Source organism: Cupressus sempervirens, chromosome 11 (genome assembly GCF_028749045.1).
Source record: "Cupressus sempervirens isolate cs-2001-9-10 chromosome 11, ASM2874904v1, whole genome shotgun sequence".
Classification (NCBI taxonomy): Eukaryota; Viridiplantae; Streptophyta; class Pinopsida; order Cupressales; family Cupressaceae; genus Cupressus; species Cupressus sempervirens.
Window position 1 is genome coordinate 432870704 of NC_143128.1, and position 16371 is coordinate 432887074.

Here is a 16371-nt window from a genome sequence, read left to right on the forward strand (position 1 = left end):
TCACTTCACATGAATTGTTAGCTTGGTTTGAATTGTGAAGCTTGGTAACCACTGAACTACTTGGGTTGAACTACTAGACTTCACACTGCCTAATTATGCTTGGATTGAACTATTGCACTTCACACTAACTAAATTCACTTGGTAACCACCGTAGGCTATTCAATGAGCTTGGTAGCCATACATAATCAATAAGTTTTGTCACTAATTAAAAACTTGACTTAATGCTAATAGAAACATGTTTTTAGAGAAAACTATCCCATGTGCATGTGTTTACCAAAAACCTTTATTTCTTGAGCTTTTCTAGGGCACATTTTTGGGATTGGCCTTTGAAAATGCCTCTTTTGCTGCCTTTTACAGATTCCCTTAGCAAAGTTTGAAATAGTCTAAGTTTTTTGAAGAAATTTTCAAATTTTTAGCTTCTCCCTCCATCATTTTTGGCACATATTCCTCATGTAAGTGGACACATTCTTTCTTACTGATTTTATGCACATTATTGCTTAATGATTGCCACTTGTTGAAATTGATGCCATGGAAAGTACATTTTTCCTTCAAAAATGAAGAAATGGTTCATTTTAATCTTTTTGATTTTTCCCCAAACTCCAAATTCAAAATTGCACATTGACATGATTTGTTTGTTGACATGTTTGAGTCATTTTTCAAAGGTACATTTTTTTTTGAAGTTTTTGTGTTTTGTGTGCTTACTTTCCAATTTTCTCCACTTTGGAGAAGTTACAAGTTCTTTTCCAAGAACTTGTTCATGGTTTACTTCATGTGAAAGCATCATCACATTCCATTTCCATTGTCCATGTCATAACACTCCACAGCTCATCCATCAAATGTGATTACATGTTTTCCATCTCATTCACCATCTGCACATGTATGTAATCCCATTTTCCACTTCCATTTTTTCTCGTCTCACTTGTCATATCCACTAGCATGACATGATTTCAAAAAAAGCCTTACATGTAATTACATCTCTAAAACCTATTTTTGACTTAATGTCACTTTTTAAAAAGAAAAAGAAAATGTCATTTTCATCTCCCATGTACTTTGACATCATCTTTTCACCTAATATGACTACAAAGTTCATTTTCCCTCTTCCATTTTCTATTTCCATCTCTTCATATGCACTCACATCTGCATGAGAAAATATATGTTTTTTCCACTTTCTATGTCTTTCCATAATTCTCATCTTATCTATTGCCCACATTTACATATAAAGCTCATCCTCCATCTAGATTTGCATCTCATCTCACTTTCCATCCCTCATTACATGTCACACTTATGTATCATGTGTCTTCCATGTAATAACATTTTGAAAACCTAGGCCACATTTTGAAAATCAACAAGTTTCATTTACATGTATTCCTAAATGTTCCACCTTCACACATATTCATTTCCTTTTGTTTGATTCCATCTTCCATTTTCCACCTTCATAACACTTCATTTCACATTCCATTTCCATTCACATTTCATTTCCATTCATTGCGTATCTATATAAAGTTTCCAATCTATATTTGAACCTTTATTGCTGATCAAGAATCAACTTGTATGGTGATTTCCTTTCATGATGTGTTTATATTTTTGGATTTTTATGTTGTAGTACATGCGCAAGAGTTCCCTCACCATAAAAATATAAAAGTAGGGTGAAATATCAATATGATAAGGAGTTGGCTCATACAACTCCATCATTGGTCGTATCCATTCTTGACAATGTGGTGGACACAAAGATTAGTCATGTGGACATGGCTCATTTTTTGCGAAGAGTAGAAACTCATGTTGGCCATGATATGAAGTGCATCAAAAGAAGCCACATAGTGTCTACATTTCCTATGGCTGCCATGGAACCTAGTTTCGTTCGTGGATGTGTAAGACATTTTAGCTTGAAATTGAAGACAATCAAGGATGCTAATGACAAGGTTATCATTATTCTTGATCTAGAGGTCATTGAACAAATCTTCAAGGTGCCACATAATGTAGAATGTGTAGATTTGACCAAAGAATCATCTATGGTAAGATAGAATGAGAAGAAAGGTGATTATCAGAAGTACATTAGAATTTGGAAAGGTTGAGCAAAGGGCAGTTGAACAACTGGACTGATGCCATTTATTGCCATCAACACCCCACATGGTTGAAAAGAAAATGAACTCACTCCTGGCTTGGCCTTGGTTAATTGGCTTAAAAAATACTAGTTAGATACTGAAAGGAACAACTTCTCAAGATGGCCAAAGATCATTCATAGGTCTAACTTCAAGAAATAATATAAGGATCTTATCAAATATTTCACTAATTTCAAGCCATGGATGTACAAATTCATCATCCAAATCATGGAAAATAGATAACATATTTTTTTGGGGAGAGTTGATTAGCACTACACACTCTTCCAATAGTTTCTCAATGTAGGGACCTCTATACCTTTTCCATGAACTCGTACCTTGTTTGCATTGTTGCTACCATGGGATCTTTCTATGGTCTCTCAACCAAAGGAGATCGTCTTCAGATTTGAGTTTATGATTACTATGACTAGATCACTTTATCTAATAGTAAGTTCTATTATAGAAGAATCCAAGATGCTTTATTTGGGCATTTCTAGTGCTTGTTTGATACAACCTGATGCAACCCAAGAAAAGGTAAATCAATATGGTTGTATCTTTATCTAGTTTCCAACTTTTACATACTTAAGAGTTGGATACTTTAAAGGTGAGTTGTATAACTTACCTAGGTATGTCACTGATAAGATCATCCTAATGGAGTTAGCCAAACAACTCATAGAAGTGCAATCTAATCAACATACTTTTCATAGGCCTAGTTTTAGTATCACTTCTTCCAAAACTTTTGTAATTGGTAATTATTCAATAAACTCTATACACAAAGAAAATAATAGGGAAGAAGAGTTGCATTTGATCACCTTGAAGAAGTTCAAAGCCCAAATCAACTTTGATTATTAAGAAATGAATTCTCAAATCAAGAGGTCTTCCACACATGTTTATCACATCAAGGATGCTTGGATTAAAATTTGAATATAGCTAGATATAATGAAGATGGACTACTATAGATTAACTTTGAAACAGATAATTGATATTAATTTGTTGAAGATTCCTTCATATTTCTAGGTGGAAGATGACAACAACATTGATCTGGAATTTCATTAGGTTGGTTTTGATAAAAGGTGCCCATTTCCTATTCAATGGAAACAAAAAGAAGGTATATCTATCCTAGGTACATTTCAATCCATCTTTAAAAACACCAAAAAGTGGCTGAAAATTAAAGGCCTAAAAAGAGTTAATCCTAAGTTGGGTTTTGATTTTGGAAGCTTTGGTCCTCTTGGAAGGAAGTCACAACTGGAAATACAAGGAAATATGGTTCTTCTTCTTCTCATGTGAAGATTTCCCTAAAATTCAAGTTAAAGGGTGGAAATTGATCTAAGTCATCTCAAATCTTTGAACCAGTTCAAGAATCAGTGGAAGATTCATAGGAGGAATTGGAGATAGAATTATATGAAGAAGATGAGGAAGAAGAAGAAGGAAAAGTTATGATCATATCTCCCCCAAGGCCTACACAAACTCATGCACCATCCATGCATAAAAAATGTTTTTTTGGATAAGTAGATGATGATGTGGAGTCATTCTCCATTATTTTCACAACTTCTATTCTAGTTTTTGAAGTCAATACAATGGCTCTTCCTATTTCTTCTATGCTTCTCTCATCTTGGAAAATGAACAATATGAGAATTTAGGAATTGTATTTGAGGATTTTCCATCTCCTAAAAATGGTTAAGGTTCCCAACTTGATACATCTTTGACGAGTTTTGAGCTTTTCATGATGGAACCATCTCATCATGCTCTTATGAATTCAACTATCCAGATTGAATCTTGTTTAGTCATGATAGAGATACAATTAGGATCAATGCCAATGGTCTCCACTATACCTACTTTTACAAATGAAAGTTTCAACTTTCCTAAATGGTTGAGAAGGATCACAAAAAGGAGAAGAAATGTGGTTGTACCTCTGAATAATCTCCCTATCATGAAAACAATGTCTAAATCTTTGAAAGATAAGATTGTTTCAAGGATCTTGGTTGATTTAGATAAAACCAAATTTCTAGAAGTTTTTGAGCCATTAGTGGACAAACCTATTGAAGTACTTACTTATTCTAATTACAAGGCCACTAAGGTTGAAATTGGGACGCAGACACATATAAATTGTTTGCAAGATGCTCAATATGCATTAGCTAATGTTATAAAAAATCAATCATGAATTATGGGAGAAGAAAAATCAACTCAAATAGGAGGCTTCTCATCTAAATGAAGTCAATCAAAAAAAATCTTCATAAAGTTCTTTTATTATGTATAAGAGATCCAGGGAAAGAAAGGTGATTGAAGCCACCAAGTCTTGGGTAGGAGAAATCATCTCTGAAGGAGTTCTAGCCATCATGGAAACATTTTTAGTTCTTAGGCATGTTAAAGAGATGAATGAAGTGGAGCAAAACTTGATTTATATTTGACTTGAGAAGTAGATGGTTTGAAGGAGATTCTTAATGATTAGGATGAAATTGAAAAATTTGATCTAGATGCCTTGATCTCATGTGACATTTTTTTGTCATGTGAAATGTTCTTTAGATTTCAAAGACTTATGGGATACAAAGATAAAACATTGAGAAAGTTGATTTCAAAGTTGCAGGCAACCCTTAGAGATTGCCACGTAGTAGAAACATGTGTCACTTGTTATTCAAATGGGATCTTAGGTTCTTGATGAACATGGTAATCTATAAAGGCAGTTGAAAAGGCAAGTTCAAAATATACAATCAGGATCAATACTGATTTAGATTTTGAAGATTTTGGTTCTCACATGATGAACGAGTTTGTCATGTTTAAATCATCTACAAAGGACTTGTTAGATTCTTTGGCAAAGAATTCCAAGGTTGTATAATAAACATATGTAGATGCAGTGATGATGGAATCCATATCAAAGATAACAAATATTGTTGATCTTTCTACAATGCATGATGTCATCATCAAGTTAAGGCAATAAAAAACAATCTCTAAGATTATTATTTTCATTTTTATTTCTTTTTATAGGTCTTAGAGGATGCATTGCATGAAAAGACATTTGCATGGAAAGATGTAATTACATATAATTTGAGTTACACGTGCACGAAAAGATGTAATGTGAGTTGCATGTAACCCAATAATTCTTCTTCTAGTTACACTAGGTCAAAGTTGGTTGAGTTGCTCCCACTTTTTCCTCCATCTTTTTCTCAACTCCTTTTCCTTTATAAATGAGTACCCCCTTCATTGTAAAATCATCTTTTATCATATATTTTATAAAAGAGAGCTTTGGAGAAATCATTGTAGCAAAACTTTGTTTGTGTATCACTATTTTGAGAGAAAAGTGAATACAAAGGAGCAATTTAGACTTATCTTTGATAGTGAGATTGTTACTCGTGTGAATTAGAAGCTTTGTCTATTATTCACATATGTTATCTTTGATTCATGTTATCTTGTATTCTTGATAATTGAATATAAAAGAGTTAAGAAGATATTGGAGCCGGAGCTTTGGCTAGGAGCAATTTTGGATATATATAGTTAGAAGCTTTGTCTATAGCTTATATTTCTTTCTTAATTCACAAAATAGTTAAGATATCTTTAGTTTTGTAAGTCTTTGTACCCTAATAGTAAAGATTTTTCAAATAGAAGTACAACCAGACTTAGAGCCAAACCAATGCACTTACAGCTAGCCTTTGAGTTAGCATTGGTTTATTGGTATCACCATTTCTAGTTTTAAATAGAAGTGTACTAAGAGATTTCACATTGCCCATTACTTGCTCCATGAGTAAGTGGATTATTTCTTGAAAATTAAAAAGAAATAATATTGGTAACACCCCTTTTACAAAATCTCTTGACTTCTTTCTTACCTTTAGTTGATCCAAGGAATGGTGAGGCTTCCCTTTAAGGTAGGAGAGACTCTATCTCACATGTTGTGGCTTGTCATCCTATTTTGTGACTGAATTTTTACACAAAGACATTGGTTGCAAAATGTCCACGCAACTATTTTTTGGCAACTCTACTAGGTATTATGAATGAATTTGGAAGCCTCTTTCTTTTGTTTGAAGTTTAGATTCTTGTTCTAATTGGCATTACATGTTATCACACTAGCAAGTTTTGAGCACGTGTATTCCTAGAGAAAGAAGGGTGATAGTTGATCAAGTTCTACTGGATCATTTTGGGTGCAATAGGTTCATTTTGATTTTCTTACCAAAATTCCTTCTCTCTCCCATACTCCATCTTTCTACTACTAATCCTCTAGTCATCAATATGGTTGTTGGTCCATGGGGAGTAACTTTTGATTCATTAACTCTTGTAGCACCGTTGCATGCATTACCTCAAGGTTCTCATAAGAATTTTCCCAAATTCTATGGGGATGGTAAGCAACACCCAGATGAACACATTAAAGACTTCTACATTGCTGTAAGAGTTTTTGGTGTTGAACATAAAGACATATATGTAAGGCTCTTTATTGAGACCTTACAAGGTGTAGCAACTGATTGGTTCTATAATTTGGAACCCAATTCCATCATAGATTGGGTGTCTCTAAATTTGTGTTTCTTAAAAGGACGTTCAACCCTACAAAAGATGAGCATGCTCTCCTTGCACAACTCATGCAAATGAAGAAGGAAGAAAATGATGGAATGTGGGAGTTTATTATAAAGTTCAATAAATTAGCTAATAGCATTCCTACTACTTCTTAGCCCACTACCACAAATTTAGAGTGTTTCTTCATTATCACTCAACTCCCTAAATCTTTTTATTAAGAAGGGTTGCTCCTACAACATTGGCTCTCGCATAATCTTTGGAAACAAAGATTGAAGATGATATGATACTTGTAGGAAAGATTCATAAAAATGCTAATTTATTTAAGAACAATTCCTTGGTAGAATCTTCTTCATCAGGTATATTTGATTCACTAGTTTAGAAGATGGCAAATAAAATTCTTGCTCTCAAGAAGTAGATCTCAAGGTTCATATGCAGAACCATACAAGGATATTCCAAAAATGATCTTATATGCTACAAATAATTATGCCACTATGAATTAGAATAAGCTTCATTCTCCTCTGGAGAGGCTTACACTCAAAGCACCACCAAGTAACACAACTAGAGGTTACATTGAAGCTAATCCAATGAATGATAATCAAGATGAATATCCTTTTGAGGGTATTGCTACTCTATATCATGATGATCCTCAAGCAACTAACAACTCTACTAGTAGTTATGTACAATACAATGATGTAGATCATGAAATCAATTTTGCACAAGTTTATGTAGTTATGACACATTCACAGACCAAGTTGTCTCAACAAAAAGAGGAGGATGAAAATAAATTGGATATTCCTCAAATTCTTGTTACCATTGCAAAGAGAGGAATAGCATTACCCAGCCTACCTAATTAATCATTTAGCTAAAAATCAAGTAAGTCTAATGTTTCAAAGTCTACTATGCATAATACTAATGCTAAAATTCAAGCTGAAATTTTTAATTCTTCTCTAGAAAATTCTTTTCAAGCTTTTGATATCATAGATCATGCTGAGAAGACTAAAATTTAGATGTCTAAGGTAGAATACCTACAAGACTATCTAGATCAACTATATATACTTAATTTGTTAAAGAATTCCAACCTACCCAAACTCATTTCATTGCCCCTGAAGTCAAAAATATACCAAATAACTTAGTAACCATTCCATCATTAGTTCTAGGAAATATTGAGCCTTTCTATCTTTCTCTTTTGATCAATAGTTTCAAGATAAGCAATTATGTCATAGTTTCTGGTGCCTTAGATAATGTTATGCTAGTCAAGGTTGTAGATGCTTTAGGTTTGACTTTAACTAAGTATTTTGGTAGTTGTTATTCTGTGGAAAGAAAACAAGTGCCTCTGAAAGGACAAATTAAAGATGCTCAATTTTCCTTTGCATCTTTCGTAGACAAAAAGATCAAAATGACTATCTTAGTTGCTGATGTGCTAGCCTCCTATGGTATGTTACTTGGTCACACTTTTTGCAAAGGTGTAGGAGGAGAACTCAATATGGATATGGTTGAAGGTAGAATAATAGTTAAAGGTGTTATGTAGAAGTTGTACCCTAAAAGAGAAGTAAAGTATGTGGTAGTCAAGTCGAATGATCCACATGCTCAAATTCTTTTTGAATTAGAAATAATGGGTAATTACTATCTACATATTGATGAAGTGTCCAAATTTTCCAAAGATTGGACTAATTCTAAAAGTTCCTCACTATTATCAGACATTGAAATATTTGTTGATGTTGTGGAAGCCATAGAGGAAGATGTTATTCCTAAAGAAGGATTTATTCTTGAAGATGATCCTATGGTTTTTCTTAAAGATGAAGAAATTCTCTTTGAAGGTGATTGTATTGATTCTCTTGAAGGAAAAATCATTCTAAATGATTCTAGGGCAAGTACAATTAGTTCTAATACTATTTGGATTATGGAATTTGATGGTAGTTGTGCTTCTATGGGATTTGGTGTTGGAGTTGTTTTTATTTCTCCTAAAGGTGATTTCTTCCCTTTTTCTTACAAGTTGAAATTTCCTAATACCAATAACATGATTGAAGATGAAACCTTGATATTGGGGTTGAACGTGGCACAAGCTAGAGGAATTCAAAATTTGCATGTAAAAGGAGATAGATTTGTTAGTATGTCAAGTCAAGCATCAATATCAAGTAGGAAATGACTGACTTAGACATTACCATGATTTATCTTGGGATTACATCAAGTTGTTTGATGCTTTCAATATTTTAGTGATTCCTAGAAAACTAAATGATAGGGTTGATTCACTAGCTATTTCAGCCACACCAAGATTTTAAAGACAATATATATGAAATACAATTAGTTTATCAACCAAGCATTCTAGATAATTGTGAACATTGGCAAGTGTTCAATAATGTCACTTAGATCATCAATTTTCTTGAAATAGAGGAGGGTTTTGTTGAAATGTACTTTGAAGTAAGTGAAAATGCCTCAAATGAAGTTCTCTCTAAGATAGATCCTAAAACTAGTCATGAAGTTATTCATCTTAAAGGAATACAATTTTGAAAGGTTTGGTTTCCTTGGAAAAGTTTTTTGACAAACATGATAGGTATGTTAAGGAACAATGAAAGACAAGAACACGATCATGATAAATAAAATATTGGGACTATAGAAGACCCAAAGCTTGTTAACATTGGTAATTGGTGCATGGAGGAAGAGAAGGAAAATTTTATTACCTTGCTTCATGAATACAAAGATGTTTTAGCCTATTCTTATGAAGTTCTCAAGTATTTCTATCCAAAATAAGTACATGATATTCCCCTAAAGTTTGGTACAAATCCTTTCTACCAATAGTAGAGGTAATATAATCCCAAGATTTTAGGTACCATTTTGGCTGAAATTCAAAAGATGCTTAAAGTAGTCATTATTTTTCCAATTCACCATTCCTCTTGGATAGCTAATATAGTTCATATTAGAAAGAAGAATGGATAGATTCACATATGTGTGGATTTTTGCAATTTCAATTAGGAATCTCTCAAGGATAATTATCCATTGTCAGTTATGGACCAAGTTTTACAAGTTGTTATTGGTTTCAGAATGTTGTCTATGTTAGATGGCTTTTTGGGTTACAATCAAATTGAGGTCCGTGAGGATGATCACTATAAGATGACATTTACTACCCCATGGGGAAATTTTTCATATAGATAGATGCCTTTCGGTCTTATCAATGCTAGAGAAAATTTTCAACAAGAAATGGATCTTTTTTTTGATGGTCTAATCAATGACAGTATTGTTGTATACTTGATGATTTGACTATCTCTTCTAAAAAATGTCAAGATCATTTCTTTCATCTTTGAAAAGTTTTAGAAAGATGTAGACAACATGGAATGTCTTTAAATACCAAAAAATTAGTTTTTTGGTTTGATGGAAGGAAAAATTAGGACACATTGTGTCAAAAGAAGGTATTAAAATTGATCCTGAAAGGGTACTAGCAACACAAAGTTTGTCTTTTCCATCAAGTAAGTCACCAATTCTTTCTTTCTTTTGAAATGTAAATTTTCTAAGAAGGTTTCTACTAGATTTTGTTGGACAAAATCCTCATATTGTTGAAATGATGAAAGGAAAGAATGCTTTCCATTGGAACCAAGAAAGAAAAAAACATTTTGCTAAAATCAAGGATGCTATAGCACATGCTCCTGTGTTGGTATGTCTTGATTATACAAAAAGCTTCATTATGTAGAGTTATTCTTTAGAGCATACTCTTTCTACTATTCTAATGCAAAAAAATGATGAAACTATTGAATCGACTATTCCATTCATGAGCTACCCTATGAAGGCTCATGAATTGAAATAAAAGTCAAATGGAGAAACATTCTTATGCTACTGTCAAAGCAGTAAAGAATTTTAGGGTCTACATTTTGAATTCTCATATCACTGCTCTAGTTCTAGATATAACTATCCTAACTCAGCAAGATTTTGGTACTAAAAGAGGAAGCTAGATAGCCAAGATTTAGGAGTATGATATGGAGATATGACCTACCAAGTTAGTTCATAGTAAAGGACTTTTTTAGCTTATGGATGAAAATGAACCTTTGCAGGTAGAAGATGAGAATTCTTCCTCTCTTCCTATAGTCTTGTTTGTTAGTACTAGAGATGATTGGTTCTCTGATATGACATACTATTTGAGCTATGGTGATTTTCCTACACATTTGACATATAAATAATGAAGGACTCTCTAGTTAAAAGCTCCAAGTTTTGTTCTTTGGGAGAACAATCTTTACAAGAAAGCAATAAGGTGTGTTGATAAAAGTAAGAAAATATGACTTTTGGATTCTTTGCATAATCAGGTGTGTGGTGGACATTTCTTAGAACCTATCATTGCACATAAGATTTTAAGAGCACAGTATTATTGGCCCACACTTTTCCAAGATGCTTATTAGTGGGTAAAGAAATGTGAATTGTGTTAGTAGTTTGTTGATAAACATAAACTTTTTGCCCTTCTATTGAAACTAGTTGTGATTGATGAACCATTTCAATAATGGGGAATTGATTTTATTGGTACTACTAATAAATCTCCAAGAAAGGGTCATACTCATATTTTAGTAGTGAAAAATTACTTCACCAAGTGGGCTGAAGCAATTTTGGTGAAAGGATCTACATCTGAGATAATTTATGATTTTTTGAAGCAGAACATCGTTTCATGTTTTAGTGTTCCAAATAAAATTATTGCAGATAATGTAGTTTCCTTCTCTTCCAATAAGTTTATTGAATTTTTTTTCAATCATGGGATTACTTTGGCACATGCATCTAATTATTACCCACAAGGTAATGGTCAAGTAGAATCAAGCAACAAGAATTTAGTGAATATCATGAAGAAGTTGGTTGTTCAAATCAGGGAACCTGGCACAAGGCTTTGTTTGGTACTTTGTGGGAAGACCAAATTACTCCAAAGCAAGTGATTGGAATGTAACCTTTTCACTTGCTATACACAATCAATGCTAAGATTCCAATATCTTTAGAGCTCTAGCTCTCAAGTTGGTGCAAGCCATTAAGGATGAAACTTATTCAGATGTACTGGATAAGTGGATCATTCTTCTTCAATAGTTGGAGGAACAAAGGAAAGAAGAAATTGACACATTTGCTCCTCATAAGCAACAAATAAAAGTTCTTTTTGGAAAAGGCCAAGTATTGAGAATTTCAAATTGGTGATCTTGTTCTACTCTAGGACAAAAGTCAAGAATGAAAAGGAATGCATGGCAAGCTTGATCCCTTTTGGTAAGGCCCTTTTACAATTCATCAAATTGTTGGAAAAATAATTTTTGGCTTGCATATCATGATGGAACACCAATGCTACTACCCTATAGTGGATAGCATTTGAAACATTACTTTTGGTAATTATCAGATAAGTTCCCCTTGTACATAGTTTTGGTTTTTTGAGTCATAGTTTAGTTTATTTTTTCTCTTGTCACCTAACTCTATTACCCTATCAAGTGGATAAAGGAACTTGGAGAACTGGATTCTATGTCACTCTTTGTTTCCAAGAATAAATGAGTAACATTCTCTAGATAGAGCTAGCTATTGTCCTACATTTTGTCACCACAAAATGTAGGTAACAATTCAAAAAAATTTCAACATAGTTTCACATCTCTCTAAGTTGAATTTGACACTTAATTTCTTAATGTTGATCGATCAATCAAATCCAATTTGTATATCAAATTATTTTACTAAAGGTTTTCATCAAGTTATTTTTATTTTTCTATCTATCAAGCCTATGCATGATTTTTGAGGCCTTCATCAAATTTTTTTTTTTTTGAGTGTTTGTTTGTTAGTTTTTAGTTCTTTGGTCTTGCTCAAGTCATGGATTTTAATTTCCCCTTCGATTTGATCTAACCTAGAGCTTAATCAAAGTTTTCAGTCACGAGATATGGCATTTTGGTGCCCAAAAGTGGACCTTTTTGATGCAACAACACAAATTAAAAATATCATGTTATATTTCTAATTGGACATTCACTTTTTGAAAAATATAACTTAAGTTCACTTTAAGTTATGTTATCATTTACATTTTCACTTAAAGTAACTATAGTGTACTTTATGTTATATTTCTAAGTTGAGTTTATTTTTTGATTTATCACTTAAGTGACTATATTAACTAAATAATTCAATTTAATTTTTAGCATTTAACTTTAGTAAAAATTAATTTTTAAATGATTTTTATATGTTATATTATTAATATGATGTGTAAATATAATTTATGTCCCACTTAAGTAACACTTTAATGAATTTAAATTGACTTGTGCTTACTAAATCACTTAAAGTCATCAAAAGTGGACTTTTTACATGCCATTACCTATTAATTTCATTTTAGAAGATAAATCCATCAAAAGTGGACCTTTCTAATGTCTTTACATCTAAAAGTCATCAAAAGCGAACCTTTTTTATGCCATTACATATAAACTCATTTGTGTACACTATATTTGTGTCACACACTAAACCCTTCTATCTAAGTGATTCCATGAGTTTAAAATGCTTGGATGCTAGCTTAGAGCTCCCTATCCATGGAGTGCAAGAGAGTATATGTCAAGCATAATAAGGCTCTTAGTGTTATAATTCTTTAGAATAACTGAGAGGGGGGGCAGGGGGGATGGGGGGGTGAATCAGTTATCCAAAGTCCAATGCCACTTCCTCTCCAAATCCTTAATAGCACATAACTGAAACTATCATGCATGCAATTTGAATATTTAAACAACTATGAAAAGTAAACATGCATCACACCATAACACTAAAAATTTGATAACCCAAAAACCCTCTAGGAATAAGAAGGTAAAATTGGAGTGGAGATGATACCCACAAAATAACTGCGCAATTGATTTCAACCACTTCTGATGGTCTACCCTGTTAAAGGCTACAACACATTGTTAAATGTAACCTTGTTAGAGGATTTCACCATAATGTTAGGAATGGGCTTGGTTAAAGGACTTTGGAACATTCACTTGGAATGTCACCCTGTTAAAGGATTTACAACATGGCTATTAAACCAACCTCAGTCCATAGGATTTATTTTAACTGTTACAATTGCTAGAGAGTAACAATAATGACTTTTGATCTGATACAACTTACAACATATCTTGCATATTACAGATCACACTTTAGTTCAATCCTTTGCTTGGCTTTAATCACTGCAACTCTGTAAGCTTGTCATTTCAAGCTTCATCACCTTGAGTCTTCTTACTCATCATACCAATGCAATCATATCTATGGTCACCTATCGAAGCAAATTATGTGTGTTCTCTTCCACCTTAGCACCTTCTTCAGCACTTCAAGATTTCATGCTCGACCATCTCTTTGCTTCATGACCTTATGAATCCTTAAATAGAAATATAGAATACCTTTCCCGCTCGATTCACCCTCTCCAACTTTAGGGTTTCAATAGATTAGGTAAGATACAATGTATCTATCCCATAGCTTGCTCTTATCTAGAAACTTCATCTAGAATCCAATTGTATTTGTTAAAAATTATTTGCATAGTGTTCTATGCCACCAGCTCATCATTCTTATCTTCTATCTAATTCACAAAATTCTAGATAACAAGCATGTCGGCTTAGATCTGGCAAATCTTCGATTTTCAAAATAATGCAGCAACTCAACATTATTGATTTACTGATGCTCGACACTTGAAGAAATTTTGTGAAATTCATCACTTTAATATCACTCGGCACTTATATCTTGCTCGACACTTGAAAACTTACTCGACACCTATTTCTTTTCTGCTACTTGGCACCTGATCTTCACTTGACACCTGAAGACTGCTTGGCACCTGAAGACCACTCGATATACACTAAGTTGACCTTTGCTTGGCTTCAACTAAAAATCTATTCAGCACTAACTAGCTTGCTTGACTCTTGATCTTTGATATGTCTTGGTGTGTCCATCCTCTGTGTCTTAGAGTATGTCATCAATACACTATTTCATCAATGGCTTAGCTATTCTTTATACTTCATTACAACATCATAACTTCAACCTTTCTCTAGGTACTCTAGTTACATCTTATTGATTGCCACCTCCTTGTCAATCAACCAACTTATAGTATTTGGATCACTAAAGCAATTGTCATTCCTGCAAGTAGCAAGTTTGACATCAATGACAAAAAAATGATTGAAAACATTCTTTACCAGTTTCATTACTCCTCAATCATTTCCAACAATCTCTCTCTTTGGCATTGATGGCAAACCAAACTAACCACTTGATCAACTTAGTTACCACCAAAAATTTTGCTACATTCTACATCCTTCTTCATTGTTGTATCCTTTACTATTGATCTCATATATCTCCATATCTATAACTTTCAATTTCTCATAAATCTCCCTCTTTCATATATATCGCCCTCTTACTTTGTATTGATCAGTTTTCTGCATATATCTCCCTCTTTGACATAAATGCCAAAGATGTAGCATCTTTAATATGCAAAATATAATATTTTCATCTCATGTTTCAATTATTTGCTCCTATTGATGCATGGCAGCTTCTTTGCTTTTAAACTACTTGAGTTAGGAGCATTACCCCAAACTTGCCTCTTAGATATTCATAAGCATCCTTGGGCAATAGTTTGGTGAAGATATCTACAGTTTGTTCCTTTGTGTGAATGTACTCCATCTTCACTTGTTTTTCTTCTATCAATTCTTTGACATAGTGATACTTGATTGCAATATGCTTGGTTTTTGCATGCATTACTGGATTCTTGGATATGTTTATAACACTTGTATTATCACAATACAATATCAGAAGTTTGGTAACCTCTTCTTTCATTCCTTGCAATAAATGTGTGAGCCACACAATGTTTGTGCAATTGACTGTTGCTGCCACATATTCTGATTCTGCAGTGGACTGAGATGTGCATGTTTGCTTCTTGCTAGTCCAAGTAACTAGTCTTTTACTAAAAATAATGCTTCTCCACTTGTTCTCTTTCTGTCATCAATGTTGCCTCCCTAATCTACATCTGTATATGCATTGAGCTCAAAATTTTCATTCTTTTTATAATATAGGCGAAATTCATCAGTTCCTTTGAGATACCTCATTATTCTTTTTACTACTATGAGATGGTTCTCTTTAGAATTAGCAGAGAATCTAGCCACTATTCTAACTACTAATGCTATGTCTAGTTTTCTATGTAAAACATATTGTAGTTTTACAATCATGGATCTATACATTTTTTGATTAACTTCAGCTGATATATCATTTTTGGATAGCTTATGTCCTGTTGCCATTGGTGTGCTGACTGGTTTGGAGTCTTCAATCCAAACATTTTAAGTATCTCTTTGATGTACTTTGATTGTGTCATAAATATGCCATGTTTTAGTTGATGTACTTGCAAACCAACAAAAAATTGATTTCTCCAAACATAGACATCTCAAACTCATGTTTCATTTTGTTAGCAAAACTTTTGCAAAGCACTTCCTTTCCTCCAAACACTATGTCATCCACAAAGATTTTAGATACAATAATATCCTTACCTTCTTTTGATTTGATGTACATGTTGCTGTTATCATCAGTTCTTTCAAATCCTATTTGCACTAGATACTTGTGAAGTCTCTCATACCATGCTCTAGGTGCTTATTTTAGACCATAGAGTGCTTTATGTAGTTTACAAACCATATCCCTATTGTTTTCATCAACAAATCCCTCTGGTTGTTCAATATAGACTTCCTCTTCTATTATACCATTTAGAAAAGCATACTTTACATCCATCTGATAGACATTAAAATCTTTATATGCAACATATGCAAGTAAAGTTCTTACTCCTTCCATTCTCATAACAGGGGCAAATATTTTCTCATATTCT